Here is a 20,450-nt window from a genome sequence, read left to right on the forward strand (position 1 = left end):
TCTATGGACTTATATACGTCCAAACTTCCTTTAACGGTAGCCCTGGGTGTCAGAACAGTAACTCCATGAGGATGCAGCTTTAAATTGGTGTGGCACTAAAAATATTGTGAAAAGTTTTCTGTTGTTGTACAGGCTTTTAAAATAATTGATCTGAAAATATAGTTCCTATTATTTCTTTTGTATTTCATAATTTCCATTTCAGGCACTAGAATACGAATGTAATCAAAAATGCCATTGTTCTGAGGATTGACCAGCAATGCATGGAAATCATATAACCATACTGCAAAGCCTACCTTGGGAAAATGAGTGCAAGATGGAAACAACGTGTTCAGTGGAACATCTTGTCATCTCAAATATTTGATGACTTACATACTGATGTGAAGGTGCAGATAAAAGTCATCTGTTGGCCCGTGATTATTAGATGCATTAAACCTTCCATGCCTGGAGCAATACACACGTTTGAATCTTAAGCTGGAGGTTTACTTTACACCCTACGTGTAGATAGAGCCAGACTCCTAATGCTTGGAAGTGCTACTCAGTGGTAACCCTCTTGCAGTCAACTTTTTAAAATATATTTCTCAGAGTATTTGAATGAACTTTGTTTTTAATCCGGACACATATTTTATAACTGTGGAACCTTTTTTAACAACGGAAAGCGCAAATATATATTTATTCAACTGTGTGGTAAAGGATTTATCTACATTTAAAGCTGTTTTCCTATATGAAGGAGGGAAGAACACAAAAACAGAAACAGATGGCATTGGCAGACCAAATAAAGGAGAGCTATTCTGTTTAGTTCAATTTTCAGACTTCAGAAAATCCTTTAATAGGGCACATCCTTGCAAATGCCATATTGTAAACTGGGCTCTTTAAAATGTGAAAAGGTGAAAGTGGTCGAGAGGATTAGCCTCGATTCCAAGGTTATGGGTTCAAGCCCCTCCAAGATACTTTCTCATGTTTCTACTTAGGCCACAAACAGTGATTCTGTAAGCTTCCAGCTTGCTTATCAATCTGATAAGGCATAAAATAAGATACTAGCTGACTTGCAAACAGTTTTTCGATTTGTGTTGATTTGTTTTTCAGTCCGTTGGAATGTTTATTAAAATTGATGAGCATAGCTTACTGCAACCAATATTTATTTTCTTTATTAAGTTGAATTTAACGAACACATCACACGACTTATGATTTTACAGATGCATGTTTATTTCATTGATTGTATGGGTTTGAAGACAATGTGTTGAGGTTTTGGCATAGCATAGTGTCCTCATCATCACTGTTGTGTGCAAATAAAACATTCCAAACAATGTATTAAAAACCATACCGTCAGGCCAAGTACTCAAAGATGCACAAGGATATTGCTAAAGAGACCGGTAAAATATTAAGACAAATAAAATGCATGGAAAGATCTATAACTCTGACACATGGTAATGCTTTAGTCCTCTTATTGTGTGTTGATGGTAAGACTGAGACATACAGTATTTTTATAATGAAGACTTAAATGTGTATGGCTACTTAAAGCCACGAATGGGGGTTAAACGCCAGAAAGATCGTGAAGTCTCCCAAAATACTCAATGCACTTTAAAGGCTTTGCACAGAAATGAAAGTAAAAATGGGAGCAAAACCTAAATTATCATTAATTTTACATTGGATTGCATACAGATGGCTCTGTTATAGCTTGACTAATATTGAAAATAAATTTAAGGGACATGTTGATCAAAACTGAAAGTTACTGTAGTTATACTTTTATGGAACTGGACATTAAAAAGAGTCATAGCGTGAAAAGTGATCTTAAGGCTCATTATTCAAAATAGATCAGGCCACACCAAATTAATAACGTGTTCATCGGATTTCCTGCACCTATTTCTTCAGAAAAGCAAAAATTATATTTTTAATATTTTCTGACTATAGTTGTTTTTTTTTGCGAGCGCTAATTTGTTAAGTAGAATGTAGCCTTTCCCCTTATCACCGTGTTTTTCGATCGTAACAATTATCAAAGCACCGGCCAGACTCTCCATGCAGCCGCTCTAATTAGAGTCAATGAACGATGTAGACCCGGATACAAGCGTCTAGATGATCGAGACTAAATTGGCAACATGAAAACATTTATTTCCCATCCTGATTCTTGAAAAATACGTGAACAAATAACAATTCTACCACCATTTTAAGTTTGATTAAATTTTGGGTAAATGTGTTTGTTTTAATTTGCCTTCCGCTTAAAGTAAACGTATATGTACGCTGAATTTCATCGTGAATGACAGTGATTATCCAAAGTTTGAATTTGGTTCGGACATGTTTGACGAAAATTCGGATGACCGTTACCTTGAAAAGACAGTTTCCAATCGGTCATCTATACCTACTACACCTGTCCAGGTAAAAACTTCAGGTGTGTATTTTAACTTCTTTGTTTGACAGCAAATATGATGTATTTTTTTGTATTATTTGTTGCCTTCAAAAATTTACATTTAATGATTTATGCATGTTTGTTTTTATTTTGCTACAGATCAAAGTATAGTGTTTATTTAATCCATATGCAATGCATGTACAGTAATAGAAAAATAACATTATATTACAATGAACATTTATGTATAATATTGCTTATTAAAATTTCAGATTTCTCTGATGCAGCGGATCATGAAATTCCTGTCCCCATGAGGCAACAAGGGCGTGCTCGTGGTGGAGGCCTTGGTCGCCGATGAGTCCATGTTCGTGGACAGTAGGATGAGGCTAAAAATTAACCTGACTGACATTCCTGTGCTTCATGCAATCCCATGAGTTTTACCATTCACAAAAAAACAGCAAACAAGCTGGAGTGTGTATATTATGTAAATATTAGTCAAAAAGGATAAAAAATGGTGTCAGACTGTGTGATTGAAAAAGGTATTAATCACACTTTGTGTTGGGAATAAATGTTTGTAGATTTTTTAGATGTCCATGTGTATGTTTAAACTATATTTGGAAATCATTAAATGTGTATTCTGATTGTTTTTTGTCTATGAAAAAATATTGCATATTCTTGTATTTTCTTGAAATATTTTTTGCTATATAAGAAAATTGACACAATCAGTACAAAAGAAATAAAAGTGTCTTTTGTATTTCTATTACTTGTCTAAACTTGAACAAGATATCTAAAAAATACGGAAAATCTGCAAGTTATCTGCAAAAAAAAGATAGGCGTTAAATTCTGAGAAAGCCTAAAATCAGTCTGGTGCTGGCTGGAATTTTCTGTGACATATTTGGTGCTGAAATGGTTTACAATACGGTGTGGGAGTTTTATAAATTCTCTTCCAGAACTAAGATGGCTACTAAGGCCAATTGTGTAGTCATTGCAAGAGTGATAGCTGTAGTTTACATTTGATTGCAAATGCCTATATTTATTTTGTGAGTGAGTTATTTTTCAAGTCACCTTGTCTAGTCATTTCCATGGCATAAGATATGACAATGTATTTTAATAGAGAATTATTTTTAAAGTTTTCCAAAGGAAAAGTGGAAAACCTTGTTAATAGATTTGGATATGCCATTGGGCAGGCAGGTGGCTGTGACCATTGGCGCTTGTGTCCAGGCTTTAACTTAGCCATGCTTAGGATATTTTGAAGAAAAAAAAACACTTAAAAAAGGTTTTAAAAACTGGAAAACTGTGGTTTTGAGTTCTCTCATTTATTAAATATTTTAAAGAAAGACATTTGCTTGATCTCAAATAGCATTTGTTTGACCTCGAAACTAATATTTGTATAGAATTATCTTTTAGTGTTATCATTCTTTCACTGGATGTTATCCTTGGATCCTGGATGTAACTGTTTACAATATCATTGTTGAAAATTGAGTTAAATGACTATATATATTTGTTCGCTCTTCGCTCGCTCCTCTTTTTGCTAAATGCAAAACAAATATATTTATTATTATTTCGCTCGCTCACCCCATGATGTTTCGGAAAAAATCCGACGAACAAGAGATCAATTTGGTGTTGCCTTAAGTATTATTCAAAAAAGGTCTGGTATACATTGCTGAAAAGCTGAGTAACCTGGGTAAATATTTTGTTTTAGGCTTTTAATTACAACAAAATACTCAAAGATATTAAGACTTATAAGTATTGATTAAGACAAATCTAATGTGTCAGGAAACTTTTAATGAGTGGGTTTATCCACAGTCTAGGAGGAAAAGTGAAGTATGATCTGCCGTGAACAAATACTATTTGAAGACAAGTTCTGCCAGCTTAGCTATCTCAACGTTTTGGCCGCAATCCCATGAACGTTGTACTGGTACTCTACCAATTGAGCTAACTGGGTGGCCTGTCACCACCTCACCCCTACCCCACAGAACTGTTTACACAAAAAAACATTGATTTTGCAGCCCAAACCCAATAATGCGGAGGTAAAGACATGCATGGCTATCAGCTGATAAAGTTGACTGGCTGCCAATCTCACACCCACCCTACCAGAACCCACAAAACAGCACAATGCAGTCAATGATTTTACAGAAGAGTAATGTTGTTTTAATGGCAGGGAAAGCTGAATTATGTGTGAATTATAACACAAGCATAGTATGACTTAAAACTTACATTTCATAGGGTAATCGTTCGACTGTTGAAAAAATGCTGACATTTAGCCCATGCATTAATTTTGTCAATTACATTTTCTGTGTGTTCACGATTTTTCTAGAGGCAACAGAGTGCTTCAGGTTTAAGAAAACATCTAAATATTCAAAAAACGAGCATTCTTTGATGTTATAATAAATATTTTCTCTTGAGCAAGCACAGTTGATTAAACACAATCCATTTCCTTGTTGTTACAATGAGCCTTCTTTACGCGGATTGAAAACGGTGTTATTTGCCGGCGGCCGCATCGCACTTTCGTATATCCTTACTACTATTTACGAGGTCTATTTCGAAGCTTGCCGGAGATGGCCAAGTTGTTACGATTGCTGTCAGAGATTAATATATACTAGTATACAAGGGAAATGAATTTTCCTCTAATTCACTAACTCAAATTAGGAATGTTATATTACTTGTAAAGTCAGCGTATTTTGTAAGGTCACACAAATTTCTTAGTAAGAAATAGGCACGGTTATAATTTTCATGGGAAGATCACATATTATTATTTAAATTCTTCATGATTGTATATACATTCAAAACGGTATATACGTTAAAAATTGTAGTCATTTCTTGTTTGACTTTGTTTTCTGATGCGAAATATGTGTTCTTATCTCTCGACCGTACTCTAAATAATGCTATATACTCAACCTGTGGTGAACGTTTTATTCACCTAACCTTATGTAGATTTAAAGAGGCAAAAGTAAGGGCAATGAGCACTGCAGTTTACCGAAAAGCAATAATAGCGGCAATTGTAAGTAAAAATTTAAAAATTGAATTATAATCTTGAAAACGAGTGAACAGTATGGTCTTTTAAAGTTTATGTTAACTATCATACATTAAGAAATATGGTTTCTGATATAAACATTGTTAATTTACATTAAAGCTGCTCCCTCACAAATTTAACGCTTTGACATCTTTTTTTTATTTGTTGTCTTGAAACGAGCCAATGTTTGCGACAACCCATGCAAACCAGATATATAAGACTGTTGATAAAAATAAGATCGCAGATTTTTATACTTAAGGTAATAAAATGATGTTGTATGCATTTTCTTAAACCGTTAGTAACATAAAACATTTATATTCGAAAGGAAATATGAAAATCTACGATCTGATTTTTTGTCAGCAATCTTACAGTTGCAACATTGAAATATGGTAAATATGTTAAACGTTGTAGTCATTATTTGTTTGACCTTGTTCTTTTGGTTGCGAAATATGGGTTCTAATCTCTCATCCGTACTGTAAAACGTGCTGTATACCCAACCTGTGGCGACCTTCTTATTCAACTAACATTTCAGGTTTATGAGGGCATTTTACCAAAAAACAATAATAACGCAATTAAAAGTTAATATGTTAAAACTATAAACTGATCTTGGAAACGAGTGTACAGTATGTTCTTACCCCTATTTAATGTTAACTATGAACAATTTAAAAATAGGGTCCCTGTTGTCAACAATTCTTTTATTTCATTAAATGTGATTATGAATTGATTCAATTACCCAAATTTAAGAATTTGAAGAACTGAACGTTAATGTTACATGTTTTAGAGAGTTGCAGTAAAATGGTTTGAGTGTGATCTCCATTACGTCCCTGTAATAGCTCCGAATACGAACAACCATATCATCAGGTGATTGCGTCGATAATGTTCATAGTATGTGTTAGTTTCGTACTGCGTACTAAATGTGTCTCCGGTGTGGTCTAGTGGTTAGGATTTCTGGTTTTCACCCAGACGGCCCGGGTTCGATTCCCGGCACCGGAACATACCTTTTGGAATTCAATAAAACATTTCAGCTCATATATCATTACCGTTATTGTAAACTTTCGTATAATCTACTGTATGTATGTTTGTCCGCACTAAGTACAGTAAGTCACACTGATATTTAACAGGTTAATGCTGTGTGCAATAATTGTAGAATTATAACTTAACAAAACTGATTTCTTGTTCCTAAATGATGAATTCCATATTCTCAGGAAATGTCGTATTGCTATTCAGAAGACCCAGAGCTTATGTATATTATCCCTATGGTCGCTGCTTTAATATTTTTATATGCGCCTAAAGGAGTTAGATGTCAAATATCTGAGGTAACGGAGCAAAGCTGAATGGCATCTAACATGAACTTGAGGTCTTCTACCAAGTTTTTACAATTCTTTTCTCTGGAGTCAAGGTTTGTCACTGTCACACCTAAATGTTCTTTCCCCAGTTTTATGTTGACCATGATTTTTTTTTTAGAAATATGGTCCTTGATATTAACATTGTTTATTGATATTAAATGTGATTTTGGATTTATTCAATTACCCAAATTGAAGAACTCAAAGTGACACTTTTATTTAAAATCAATGCATACACATGTATAAAAAACCCATAAATTTTGAGTGATAAACCTGTATCTACATATTAAATAATGCATTTATGGAAAATATTAATTACTGTTAGTGTTAACAAGATTGTTACCGTGTATTTAATGGCTGAAAACGCAAAAAATAGTAAATTATTGGTGAATGCTAAAAGATTTACTGTGATCTATTATCGTCTCATAAGGTAGAAATACCGTGATTTCTGCACCTTTCTTTCAAATTGAACTCGGGATCCTTCATAAGAACCATTGTTTTCAACATGTTTCAATATGATTTTTTTAAAACAATTGTAAAAAAAATCTTATTTGTGAGTAATAGTGCATCTTTAACGTTAATGTAACGTGTTTAAGAGAGTAGTTGCTAAATACTTTTAGAATGGTATCCAATAGGCCCTGGCATAGCTCCGAATACGATCAGTCATATCATGAGATGATAAGTCGATAAAATCGTATGTGTTAGTGTAATATAATAATAGTTCTGTACCCTTTCCACTGCCTCCGGTGTGCTCTAGTGGTTAGGATTTCAGGATTTCACCCACACGGCCCGGGTTCGATCCCCGGCACCGGAAAAGAAATTTTGAAATTCATAAAAGCATATTAGTTTTTCTAACAATATCGTGTTGCTGACTTGCACATGATCTAGTGAATGTGTTTTTCTAAAACAAAACAAGTTTGAGATATTCGCCGTAGATTTTTTCCAGAAATATTTCCATTATGTCCCTGCCGTTTCCCCGAGCGTTTTCTGTTGCGAAATATCGGTTTTAATATCCACCCGTGCTGTAAAACGTGCTTTTATAATATTATACTAAACCTGTGGCGAACTATATAGTCAACTTACCGTGGCTATGTTCGTTTAGAGAGGCAGAGACAAAGTCAATGAGTAACTCATTGAACCGAAAAGCAATAACATCTCAAATGAAAGTTGAAATGTGAAAATTAAAAGATAATGTTTACTGTGGTCTATCTAGAAATAAGGTCCCTGATGTCAACATTGTTTATTTACATAGAATGTGATTATGAATCAATACAATTACCCAATTTGAAGAACTTAAATATTTTCAGAAAGATATCCATCATTATGCCCTGCCGAATCTCCGAATACGAACACAATCATACCATGAGATGATAAAACCGATAAAATCGTACGTGTAAGTCTTATCATTTAATATTTCTATTTCATATCACTGGCTCCGGTGTGGTCTAGTGGTTAGGATTTCTGGTTTTCACCCAGACGGCCCGGGTTCGATTCCCGGCACCGGAACTGACTTTTTGGAATTCATAAAATATTTTAGCTACTTTTAAACATAAATACATGAAATTATTTACGCTTCGATAAATAAAGGATTGAGGATTGAGGTCAATTCAATATATTGTTCTATGTAGCATATAGTTCTTTTGTACTAAGATTTTTGATGGGGATAAGTAAAACCGTTTGCTTCGGTATTTTGAGGTAAATATCGTAGGCCTGTTCCACGTTCGTCACTCAAAGTTTTATGTTTGGTGAAGAACGATACAAATATGACAATATGACTGAATGAGAAGAAAATAATATGAACGTCCGTAAGTTAACGCAATCCAAGGATATTTGATGACAAATTTGATCAATTGAAGTGGAATGTTGAAACAGAGACGGAGTGGGCGGAGGAGTCAGCAAGAATTGTTTTCTAAAGATCAAAATATTTGTATGGAGATAAAGATCATGATGAACATAAAAATTATTTGCGTATTTCGTTTATTTAAGGATTTAGGATGATCGTCGTATATATTTCTTACATAATGCAAACAGTCCATTGTTTCATTCAATGCCATACAATATATTTGTAGAAATTGAGTTGAAAACGAGATATAATAGCAATTTTATCATAAATCCGAACCTCAGAGCCGTATTATAAATAACTTAATATTGTAATTGCATTTCAATACAATAGCATTTTTTTAACTTTAGACATAACGCTCGTCATAGCTTTACGTGCCTGATCCGTCAATTGTTTGTTAGTTTTGCCAAATCATAATTAAGCATCACACCAAATTGGATCAAATGATATAAATCTTCCAATATAGCATTGCTATAATAATGTTTTTTTATCTATTAACCACGTACAAAAACAACTTTTGTGTAATGTAAATTCACAATAAACCAACTTGTTGAAGAGCAGTTTGACTTTGTGCAGTCTATTGTACATATACAGTAACTTCAAAACTATATCAAATCAACATCACTCACTAATTCATGTAACTGACTAGAAAGAAAATGAAGTCCTTCAAAATAATTCAGCATATTAAACTTCATCATTCCAAAAAATAGAAAACAAAAGCGGATAATGATCAACTTCGCGTTGAAGCAGCATACATAAATATTGTGTATAACTCATCAATATTCACTCTCGGCCCCCAGCGTATTTATAACCTATATAACTTATGTGATTATGTTATAAATAGGCCCGAGAATGATCAATAATATGACTAAGGTTAACAGCGATACGAATCGTATACAGTATATATAAATCTAAATCTGCCTGCTTGTAGCGTCTCCGGTGTGGTCTAGTGGTTAGGATTTCTGGTTTTCACCCAGACGGCCCGGGTTCGATTCCCGGCACCGGAACTAACTTTTTGTAACAAATTAAAACATGAAAGGTTTTTTAACAAATATATACATACAATTATTCACGTTTCGATGGATATAGGCTTAAGGTATATTGATATCAATATATTTATTTAAGTTATCATAGTTCTATTGTACTACGTTTTTGGCGGGGATAAGTAAATACGGTTTTCCTATTATATTATCGTAGGACTGCTCCTCGTTCGTCACTTGAGGTTTCGTTTTTGGTGAAGAACTACACAAATATGACTGAATGAGAAGAAAACAATTAGACAATTCCGTTAGTTCAAGCACTTCAAAATTATTTTGTTCTGACAAATTTGATCAATTGAAGCGGAATTTAAAATTGCATAGACGGTGTGGGCGGCGGAGTCAGAAAGAATCAATCCTTTTATTTTCGAAGCTTTTGTGGGGGTAGATGGGTTAGAGGCCGCGGAACCATGCTGGTAGGACGTCTCGTTCAGTTTTAGTGAGTGGTTTGCTTCAAGGGCTTGAAAGGGCACTTGAACAGCCGAAGCGCGGCGGACCTCCCGTGTTCCAACATCCCGATTTTGGCGTTGGGCATGGTCGATGAACAACAAGATCCATGGCAACAGAGACTGCCACGTTCGATCAGGAAGTCTGAATATGAATGATAAGTATTATCATTTTGCTGACGAAAACTGTTTTACTCAGGAGGAAGGAAATTAATTTTCCTTGTTTATAATGAAATAAGGTGGCGTTTTATAAGCACGGCTGATTCGTGCGCATATGAATGTAAAGGGATTCAGCTTTGGGGAACCGATACCTTCACATCGATTCAATTCATTCTTAAATTTTACAAGAAAATGTTTTTGGTGAAAGTTTGCTTTCATTATACAATTTCATTACATGAATAATAATTTGTTTTCACATGTCTACAAAGAACATAGCAATGCAATATACACTTGTACAACTTGATTTAGTCCGTATACATAAATCATGTAATGAGATGTTTTCGATACATCATTGTAAAGGAGCTTATGGGTGATGAGGCCCGACATCTAGTGGTACAAATCAAATCCTGTAAATCTGGATGACAAACGGGCAGAGGTTTCTGAGTTTTCCCCAAAAGGAGGGCGTTATCTCAGTTTTGCCTTGGCCAGTCGACCACGTCAGTAAGCTCCATTTTTTGCAAGCATGTTGTTACCTAGACATACTTCGCTCATGTTGCAAGTTCATGCTGTATGTGTTAATCGGTTTCCAAAGTGCTTCTCTGAGACTTCAAAAATAATCTACAGAATATGTGTTTTGTCCGCACTAAGTGTAATAAGTCACACTGATATCGAAAATGTGTATGTTGTGTACAGCATTTGTAGCTTTAAATATTGTAGTCATTATTTGTTTGACCTTGTTTTCTGTTGCGAAATATGGGTTCTAATCTCTCACCCGTATAGCATAGCGTGCTATATACTCAACCTGTGGCGAACTCTTTATTCAACTTACGCTGTGTTCGTTTAAAGAGGCAGAGACAAAGGTAATGCGTACTGCAGTTTACCGATACGAAATACTAAAGCAGATTTTAGTTGAAATATGAAAATTAAAATCTAATCTTGAAAACGAGTATGCAGTATGTTCTTTTCACCCATTTTGTGTTTACTATAGTTAAAATTAGAAATATGGTCTAAGACATTAATAAAGTTAATTGCATGAAACGTGATTATGAATGAATTCAATTACCCCAATTGAAGCATTTGTAGAACTGAACGTTAATGTTACATGTTTGAGTGAGTTGCTGTAGAATATTTCCAGATTGATATCCATCATTATTCCCTGCCCTAGCTCCGAATACGAACAATCATATCATGAGATGTTAAGTCGATAACATCGTACGTGTAAGTCTAATGTATCAATGGTTCAGGCTATACACTTTTGTGTTTCCGGTGTGGTCTAGTGGTTAGGATTTCTGGTTTTCACCCAGACGGCCCTGGTTCGATTCCCGGCACCGGAACTTAGTTTATGGTATTAAAGCATTTTAGCTCTTACATCAATACCGTCATTGTTAACTTTCGTATAATCTACTGAATGTGTGTTTTGTCCGCAGCTAGCTCAGTAAGACACACTGATATTGAAAACGTTAATGTTGTGTACAGGCATTGTGGCCTGAGAACGTTTTTCTTGTTCCTAAATAATGGATTCTATGCTCTTTAAGAATTGTCGTGTTGCATATCAGAAGACACAGAGCTAAGGTATATGATGATGATGGTTGTTCCTTTTATGTTTTTATATGGTAAATGTGGTTATATTTATATTGACAAAAAATCAGATCTTAGATTTTCATATTTCCGTTGGAAAATTAATGATATATGACTTAAACCGTTACGTGTGGTTTGAGAAAAATGCATAAAACACCAATTTTTGAACTTTAATATGAAAACCTGCGATCGTAGTTTTTGTCAGCAGTCTTGTATCACTGGTTTCCATGGATTTTCGCAAAAAATTGGCTCGTTCCAAGACAAAAAAATAAAACACTTGTCAAAACATTTAATCTGTGAGAGTGCATCTTTAACACAAATATGATAAACTACGTTGTCTTTAATCGTGTGTGAGCAAACAGGCGCAGAAACAATGTATTAGTAAAGTATGTAAAGTATTCACAGCTGTATATTCGTTGAGACAGTTATAACAGTAACACTGAAGCCATTATTCGGTTAACCTATATGTTTCCTATACGTATATCGGTATCGATGTTCTAGTTTTGTCACGTCCTAATCTCTCACCTGTACTATAAAGCGTGCTATATACTCAACCTTGTGGCGAACTATTTATTCAACTCGCGTTTTGTAGGTTTAAAGATGCAGAGTCAACTGGGGTTTTTTCTGTACAAAAGTTATAAAAGTCTGAAAGCTATAAATTGTAATGGTCTGTTTATGTTGTACAAATTGTTGGCATTAAATTAAGTAAAATGAAATCTGTATACCATATTATATTCTTTTTATAATAATTCAACACTTCAATGGATCTTTTAACATCTAACATATGCATTTAATAAGACAGTTTATATATTGTCTAACATTGTACTAATGTACATTTACACATTATCAAATTCAATTTTTAAATTGATTACTTAGGTACCTATGACAATTTTTTTAAAGAACGATCGATTATATAATTTACCTTTTCCGTGTACCGTAACACATAAATAGTGATAGTGTCACTTTAATACCTGTGGGACGTTCGCTTGTATAGCTGATAAAATAGGTCAAGTTATTTTCACCCGGTGACGATTTGGGTATAAATTGAGGGTTTTCTGATCAGAATGAACATTCACAACCTTAAGCTAATACACAAACAGGCACACACACAGAGGAAATTATTTTGACATTGCGATATACTTAGGTGAGATTTTTTTGTTTTATTTAAAACTCAGACTTTGAGTTTTCAACGCAGAAATGAATGAATAAACTAAACTTACTTTATCTATTTTTGAATTCTTACTACTACTACTACTACTACTACTACTACTGCTACTGCTACTGCTACTGCTGCTGCTACTGCTACTGCTACTGCTGCTGCTCCTTCTGCTGCTACTGTTATTATATTTCTATATTATAAAATACACTTTTAATTCGCTAATTTACTATCATTATTATTGATAAATGTTTTTCTAATACAATGACACTTTCCTTTATAGGTAAAGACCACGTATAAAATGGCGGACAAGAAGGATATTAGCGCGTTACTACCCGTAGCCATGGCAACGCTTTTCCAAAGTGGTTGTTTCTTGTGTGTCGGTATATTACGTCCAGCGTTAACGTTTCTCCCAAAGGATCCAGTGACGTTGATAGGAACCGTGTACGGATTGGCGGCGGTGGACATGTTTGTGTATTATTACTATAAGAAAGGACAGAACAATAAACAAGCGTGATAAACCTGTTCACGAAATACTTTTAAACTGATCACATACTACCGCAATGTAATAGGATTTCATCGAATGTACTCCGAGTTCATAGTTATCATGATATCAAACGTTATTTATATGAAAGCGTGTACTGATTTGTAGTAAACTATCGCAGGTTCACTGTATAATTATCAAAATAGTATGCAATAAATAAAAAGCGACAAATGTCGTTTTTCAGATTATTGAATTATGTGCTAATCTTAACGACACTCATGTGACTATTTATTGTAATGTTACATTGTTCTATGATCCTTCTTGTAAACGATATAGTATCCACATAACTCGAAGTACATTTATTAAATAGGTACGATTCAACGATATAATTATGTACATTTTGAATAAATGACTTAGAAAATACCACTATTTAAGCACTTAAATTACTTTGTCATACAATCTTTAATATGAAGAACCCATGCATCGAGTGAGAGTATGGAACTCACTGAATGCATAAACTGAATACGAACGAAGCAAAAAACGTTACAACAATGAATTCTTTGTGGAAATGAAATACTGTGTTTCATGGAAAAAAATACAGCTCTAAGTTTGATTATCGCTAGTTTAATCCAGGGGTTAATAACGTAATGACTGGATATCCAGGTTCGAAATGATAAACAAGTTTATCTTGAATGGGTGAAATTACATGATATCAAGGTCCGAGGTGGGAAAAATCATGAAGCCACCCTGGATCATTAAAATGTAAGATGTGAGACAAAGTCGAATAGGACTTTTATTATGGAATCGGTTTCCAATACTTATTTGACAAAAACAAAACAAAAAACAACAACAACTTAATAACGGATAAGGCTCCAACGTTTCGTATAACTCCTTCAGAAACCGTTTTCATGGTATTATTACAGAACATTTTGTTAAAATTTTGCAAGTAAAGTTTGCACTCAAAATTGCCACACAAATTTTACTGAATTGCATTTATCAGTCTAACGAATGTTGACGTACGCCTGCTGGTAGTGTCGATCCATGTACACGTGTGTCACTTGGACTTGACTTCTGTTGCAGTTTATTCAAAACATGAAACATCACCAAAAATAAATTTAACCCTTTAATTACTACTCCAATTTTGGAGATACTTATCATACATAGATGCGTTCACCTTTGCTGTTCAAATAATTAGAACTAGGTTAACTCTTCATTCTCCAATACTATCAACAACCAATTTTATTCAGAATATTTTTTTTTTATTTTGGCAACCCATTCACAATATAAAATACTTTTATCATTTATATTTTACAGTTTACAGTGTTATTATACACTCAGCACATACAGCACGTGAAAAGTGGTAAATACATATGATACAAATTACGTTTGTAATAATATACAACACATTTGGTATTTACATGATAAAAAATGAAACTTATGTTATCTTATTTACCACTGACCTTTCTACACCAACAATTCAACGTACAGGTTAGCAAAGTTTATTAAGCGTTATGAGCTAAAGTGACACCATTATTCAAATCAAAACATAAACATGTATAACAATCATTAGTTTCTAATTATAAGCCGTTAACTACCTACTAAATAATGCATTTATGGAAAATATTATAGAAGATAAACTTCGCTTTGAAGCAGCATACATAAATATTGTGCATAACTTACCTATTTTCACTCTCGGCCCCCAGCGTATTCATAACCTATATGTTAACTTATGTGATTAGGTGATATATAGACAAGAGAATGATCAATAATATGACTAAGGTTAACAGCGATACAAATCGTATACAGTATATATTAATCTAAATCAGACAATTCATAGCGTCTCCGGTGTGGTCTAGTGGTTAGGATTTCTGGTTTTCACCCAGACGGCCCGGGTTCGATTCCCGGCACCGGAACTTACATTTTGAAATGAAAGCATTTTAGCTCTTTTATCAATACCGTCATTGTTAACTTTCGTATAATATACTGAATGTGTGTTTTGTCCGCGCTATATTCTGTAAGCCATTTTTATATATTATCAATTTGATGTATTCTACGTGCATTTCGTATCCTTCGGTAATAGTTGGTGCCGGCGTGGGCTCAGACTCTTTATATGGACTTATGCAGCAAATGCGCTTTTAATTTAATACATGGCTACCTTATGCCAGCTCCACCACTTATTGGTAGTGCATTGGAAATGAGTTGTCAACAATTCCGTGGAGCAGCAGATTTTGTGTTTACTTAAACACACGTATGTTTTAAATTTTATTTGATAATTTTATGTTTGAGAAAGTCTCTGTAAAATATTTCCAGAATGATTTCCATTATGGCCCTACCGTAGCTCCGAATACGAATACTCATATCATGAGATGATGAAGTTGATAAAAAAATTCGTATCTGTTAGTTTTACATGTATAGTCATTATGGTTCTCAAAACATCGTAGTGTCTCCCTTGTGGTCTAGTGGTTAGGATTCCTGGATTTCACCCAGATGGCCAGGATTCGATTCCCGGCACCGGAACATACTTTTTGGAATTCATTTAAACTTTTCAGCTTTTCTAACAATACCGTTTTTGTTAACTTTGGTATAATCTCCTGATTGTGTGTTTTGTCCGCACTAAGTTCTGTAGGTGACACTGATATTGATAATGTTAATGTTGTGTACAGGAATTGTGGCCTGGTAACTTATTTCTTGTTCCTAATTAATGGATTCTATGTTCTTTAAGAATTGTCGTGTCGCATATCAGAAGACACCGGGCTTAGGTATTTTATCCCGATGTTCGTTCCTTTTTATTTTTTTATCTGGTTAATGTGGTTATATTTATATTGACAAAAACATTAGAATGTAGATTTTCATATTTCTGTCCTAAAATTAATGATATATGGCTTAAACCGTTACTTATGGTTTAAGAAAAATGCATAAAACATCAATGTTATGAAATTTAACATAAAAATCTGCGATCTTATTTTTGTCAGCAGTCTTGTTTTACTGGTTTCCATGGATTTTCGCAAAAATTGGCTCGTTCCAAGACAAAAAATAAAACAGTTGTCAAAACGCTTAATCTGTGAGAGTGCAGCTTTAATATAAATATGATAAACTACGTTGCCTTTAACCGTGTGTGAGCAAACAGGCGCAGTAGCAATGTTCACGGGAAAATCACATATAATAATTAAAATTATTCACAACTGTATATTCATTGAGAAAGTTATAACATTAACACTGAAGCCATTATTCGGTTAACCTATATGTTTCCTATACGTATATCGGTATCGATGTTCTAGTTTTGTCACGTCCTAATCTCTCACCCGTACTGCATAGCGTGCTATATACTCAACCTGGTGGCGTACTATTTATTCAACTTGCGTTTTGTAGGTTTAAAGAGGCAGAGTCAACTGTGATTTTTCTGTACAAAAGTTAAGAAGTTTGAAAGTTATAAATTGTAATGGTCTGTTTATGTTGCACAAACTATTGGCATTGAATTAAGTAAAATGAAATCTGTAAAACTCAATGCATCTTTTAACATCTAACATATGAATTTAGTAAGACAGATTATATTTTCTAATATTGTCCTAATGTAAATTTACAAATTATAAATTTCAATTTTTAAATTGATTTATTACTTAAGTATCTATGACAAATTCTTTTTTAAGAACGATCGATTATATAATTTACTTTTTCCGTTTACCGTAACACATTAATAGTGATAGTGTCACTTTAATACCCGTGGGACGTTCGTTTGTATAACTGATAAAATAGGTCAAGTTATTTTCACCCGGTGACGATTTGGGTATAAATTGAGCGTTTTCTCATCAGAATGAACATTCACAATCTTAAGCTAATACACAAACAGACACACACACAGAGGAAATTATTTTGACATTGCGATACACTTAGGTGAGATTTGTTTTTTTTGTTTTATTTAAAAGTCAGACTTAATTGGAGTTTTCAACGCAGAAATGAATAAAAAAAACTAAACTTACTTTATCTATTTTTTTAAATTCTTACTACTACTACAACTACTACTACTACTATAACCACCACTACTACTACTACTACTACTACTACTACTACTACTACTACTACTACTACTACTACTACTACTACTACTACTACTACTACTACTACTACTACTACTCTATTGCTACTGCTGATGCTGCTACTTACTGCTACTGCTACTGCTACTGCTGCTGCTGCTGCTGCTGCTGCTGCTACTTCTGCTACTGCTACTGTAATTTCATTATTATTATAAAATACTCTTTTAATTCGATAATTTACTATCATTATTATTTATTTATGTTTTACTAATACAATGACTCTTTCCTTTAAGGTAAAGACCACGTATAAAATGGCGGACAAGAAGGATACTAGCGCGTTACTACCCGTAGCCATGGTAGCGCTTTTCCAAAGCGGTTGTTTCTTGGGTGTCGGATTATTTCGTCCAGTGTTAAAGTTTCTACCAAAGGATCCAGTGACGTTGATAGGAACCGTGTACGGATTGGCGGCGGTGGACATGTTTGCGTATTACTACTATAAGAATGGACAGAACAATAAACAAGCGTGATAAACATGTTCACGTTATCCTTTTAAACTGATCACCATACATGCAGTGATGCTGGAATTCACCGAATGTACTCCGAGTTCATAGTTATCATGATATCAAATGTTATTTCATATGGAATCATGTACTGATTTGTAGCAAACTATCGCTAGTTCACTGTATGATTTACAAAATATTATGCAATAAATAAAAAATAGACAATTGGCTTTTTCAGATTATTTAGACAATTGATTATGTGCTGATCTTAACGACACTAATGTTACAAGTTATCGTAATGTGACATTGTTCTATGATCATTCTTGTAAAAGATAACATGTACACACAAATCGCTATGACTTAAAAACGAAAGAAAAACATATGTGGTAATCAAATATGGATATTGGTACATATAGCATATAGTTTTTTTGTACTAAGATGTTTGATGGGGATAAGTAAAACCGTTCGCTTCGGTATTTTGAGGTAAATATCGTAGGACTGTTCCGCGTTCGTCACTCGAAGTTTTACGTTTGGTGAAGAACGATACAAATATGACTGAATGAGAAGAAAACAATATGAACGTTCGTTAGTTAACGCTCCAAGGTTATTTGATGACAAATTTGATCAACTGAAGTGGAATGTTGAAACAGAGACGGAGTGGGCGGAGGAGTCAGCAAGAATTGTTTTCTAAAGATCAAAATATTTGTATAGAGATAAAGATCATGATGAACATATTTGCGTCTTTCGTTTATTTAAGGATTTAGGATAAAACTAGTCGTATATATTTCTTGATAATTACATAATGCAAACAGTCTATTTTTTCATGCAATGCCATACAAAAGACTTCTTAAGTGGTACATTGAAATTGAACTTATTATATATTTGTAGAACTTGAATTGAAAATGAGATGTAATAACAATTTTCTCATAAATCCGAACATCAGAGCCATGTTATAAAGAACTTAATATTGTAATTGCATTTCATTATGATAGCAAAGGTTTTATTTTAGCTTAAGACATTACATTAAACATAGCCTTACGTGCTTGATCCGTCAACTGTTTGTTACTTTTGCCAAATCATAATTGAGCATCACACCAAGTGCGCTAAAAATATATACTAGTATCCTCTAATATAGCATTGCTATAATAAAAAGGTTTTTTTTTATCAATTTACCACGTACACAAAAAAACTTTTGTGTAATGTAAATTCAGAATAAACGAACTTGTTGAAGAGCAATTTGACTTGTGCAAAACATTATCTGCAAACTAGTGTACATATAATGCACCAGTCGATTGTCACCACGCCCCCCCCCCCTGCAGGTCCGGGGAATAGCGGGGACTTTGACTTTCGGTCCAGCCAACCCCGGGTAAGATCCCCGTCCTGCGGGGACAAACTGCTTGTAAAATTCCCGCCCAATGCCCCCGCACCATAGAGACTCTAAGTAAGATCCATTCCCGGCCATTTTTGGCACAAAGACAAAACCACCGAATTCACCCGGCACTGCGGGGCCACCTGAAAGGTAAAAACACGGCCCATTTCCCCTGTTTAGCCCCGGACCTGTGGGAGGGAGGAGGAGGGGGCGCGGTTACAATTGATTGGTGCATAACGTCAATACTACATCAACATCATCATCACTCACTTGTTCACGACTCTGACTAGAAAGAAAATGAAGTCCTTCACAATAGCTCAACATATCACACTAAATCATTTAGAAAAAAAATAGAAAACGATATAGGGGAAAGATAAACTTCGCTTTGAAGCAGCATACATAAATATTGTGCATAACTCATCAATATTCACTCTCGACCCCCAGCGTATTTATAACCTATATGTTAACTTGTGTGATTAGGTTATAAATAGGCCCGAGAATGATCAATAATATGACTAAGGTTAACAGCGATACAAATCGTAAACAGTATATATAAATATAACGCTGTCTGTTTGTAGCGTCTCCGGTGTGGTCTAGTGGTTAGGATTTCTGGTTTTCACCCAGACGGCCCGGGTTCGATTCCCGGCACCGGAACTTACCTTTTGGAATGAAAGCATTTTAGCTCTTTTATCAATACAGTCATTGTTAACTTTCGTATAATCTACTGAATGTGTGTTTTGTCCGCGCTATATTCAGTAAGCCATTTTTATGTATTATCAATTTGATGTATTCTACGTGCAATTCATATCCTTCGGTAATAGTTGGTGCCGGCGTGGGCTCAGACTCTTTATATGGACTTATGCAGCAAATGCGCTTTTAATTAAATACATGGCTACCTAACGCCAGCTCCACCACTTATTGGTAGTGCATTGGAAATGAGTTGTCAACAATTCGTGGAGCAGCAGATTTTGTGTTTACTTAAACACACGTATGTTTTAAAAAAAAATTGATAATTTTATGCTTGAGAAAGTCTCTGTAAAATATTTCCAGAATGATTTCCATTATGGCCCTACCGTAGCTCCGAATACGAATACTCATATCATGAGATGATGAAGTTGATAAAAAAAATCGTATCTGTTAGTCTTACATGTATAGT

At 34.3% G+C, this 20,450-nt stretch overlaps 2 long non-coding RNA genes and 6 other non-coding genes across 8 annotated transcripts; all 8 read left to right on the forward strand.

Annotated features, from left to right (window-relative positions):
* The first annotated feature begins 6,272 nt into the window (after positions 1 to 6,272).
* On the forward strand, positions 6,273 to 6,344 carry Trnae-uuc (transfer RNA glutamic acid (anticodon UUC)). The gene has a single exon. It is a non-coding gene; the product is annotated as a tRNA-Glu (tRNA).
* A 1,784-nt stretch (positions 6,345 to 8,128) lies between these two features.
* Positions 8,129 to 8,200, forward strand: Trnae-uuc (transfer RNA glutamic acid (anticodon UUC)). The gene has a single exon. It is a non-coding gene; the product is annotated as a tRNA-Glu (tRNA).
* Positions 8,201 to 9,469: 1,269 nt separating this feature from the next.
* On the forward strand, positions 9,470 to 9,541 carry Trnae-uuc (transfer RNA glutamic acid (anticodon UUC)). Its single transcript has one exon. It is a non-coding gene; the product is annotated as a tRNA-Glu (tRNA).
* A 616-nt stretch (positions 9,542 to 10,157) lies between these two features.
* Positions 10,158 to 13,817, forward strand: LOC128218987 (uncharacterized). The gene is made up of 2 exons (XR_008258528.1): positions 10,158 to 12,898; positions 13,194 to 13,817. It is a non-coding gene; the product is annotated as an uncharacterized LOC128218987 (long non-coding RNA).
* On the forward strand, positions 11,439 to 11,510 carry Trnae-uuc (transfer RNA glutamic acid (anticodon UUC)). The gene has a single exon. It is a non-coding gene; the product is annotated as a tRNA-Glu (tRNA).
* Positions 13,818 to 15,235: 1,418 nt separating the features above from the next.
* On the forward strand, positions 15,236 to 15,307 carry Trnae-uuc (transfer RNA glutamic acid (anticodon UUC)). The gene has a single exon. It is a non-coding gene; the product is annotated as a tRNA-Glu (tRNA).
* Positions 15,308 to 16,966: 1,659 nt separating this feature from the next.
* LOC128220580 (uncharacterized) lies at positions 16,967 to 18,150 on the forward strand. Its single transcript, XR_008258817.1, has 2 exons — positions 16,967 to 17,285; positions 17,719 to 18,150. It is a non-coding gene; the product is annotated as an uncharacterized LOC128220580 (long non-coding RNA).
* A 1,726-nt stretch (positions 18,151 to 19,876) lies between these two features.
* On the forward strand, positions 19,877 to 19,948 carry Trnae-uuc (transfer RNA glutamic acid (anticodon UUC)). The gene has a single exon. It is a non-coding gene; the product is annotated as a tRNA-Glu (tRNA).
* Positions 19,949 to 20,450: the final 502 nt, after the last annotated feature.

Source organism: Mya arenaria, chromosome 15, assembly GCF_026914265.1.
Source record: "Mya arenaria isolate MELC-2E11 chromosome 15, ASM2691426v1".
Classification (NCBI taxonomy): Eukaryota; Metazoa; Mollusca; class Bivalvia; order Myida; family Myidae; genus Mya; species Mya arenaria.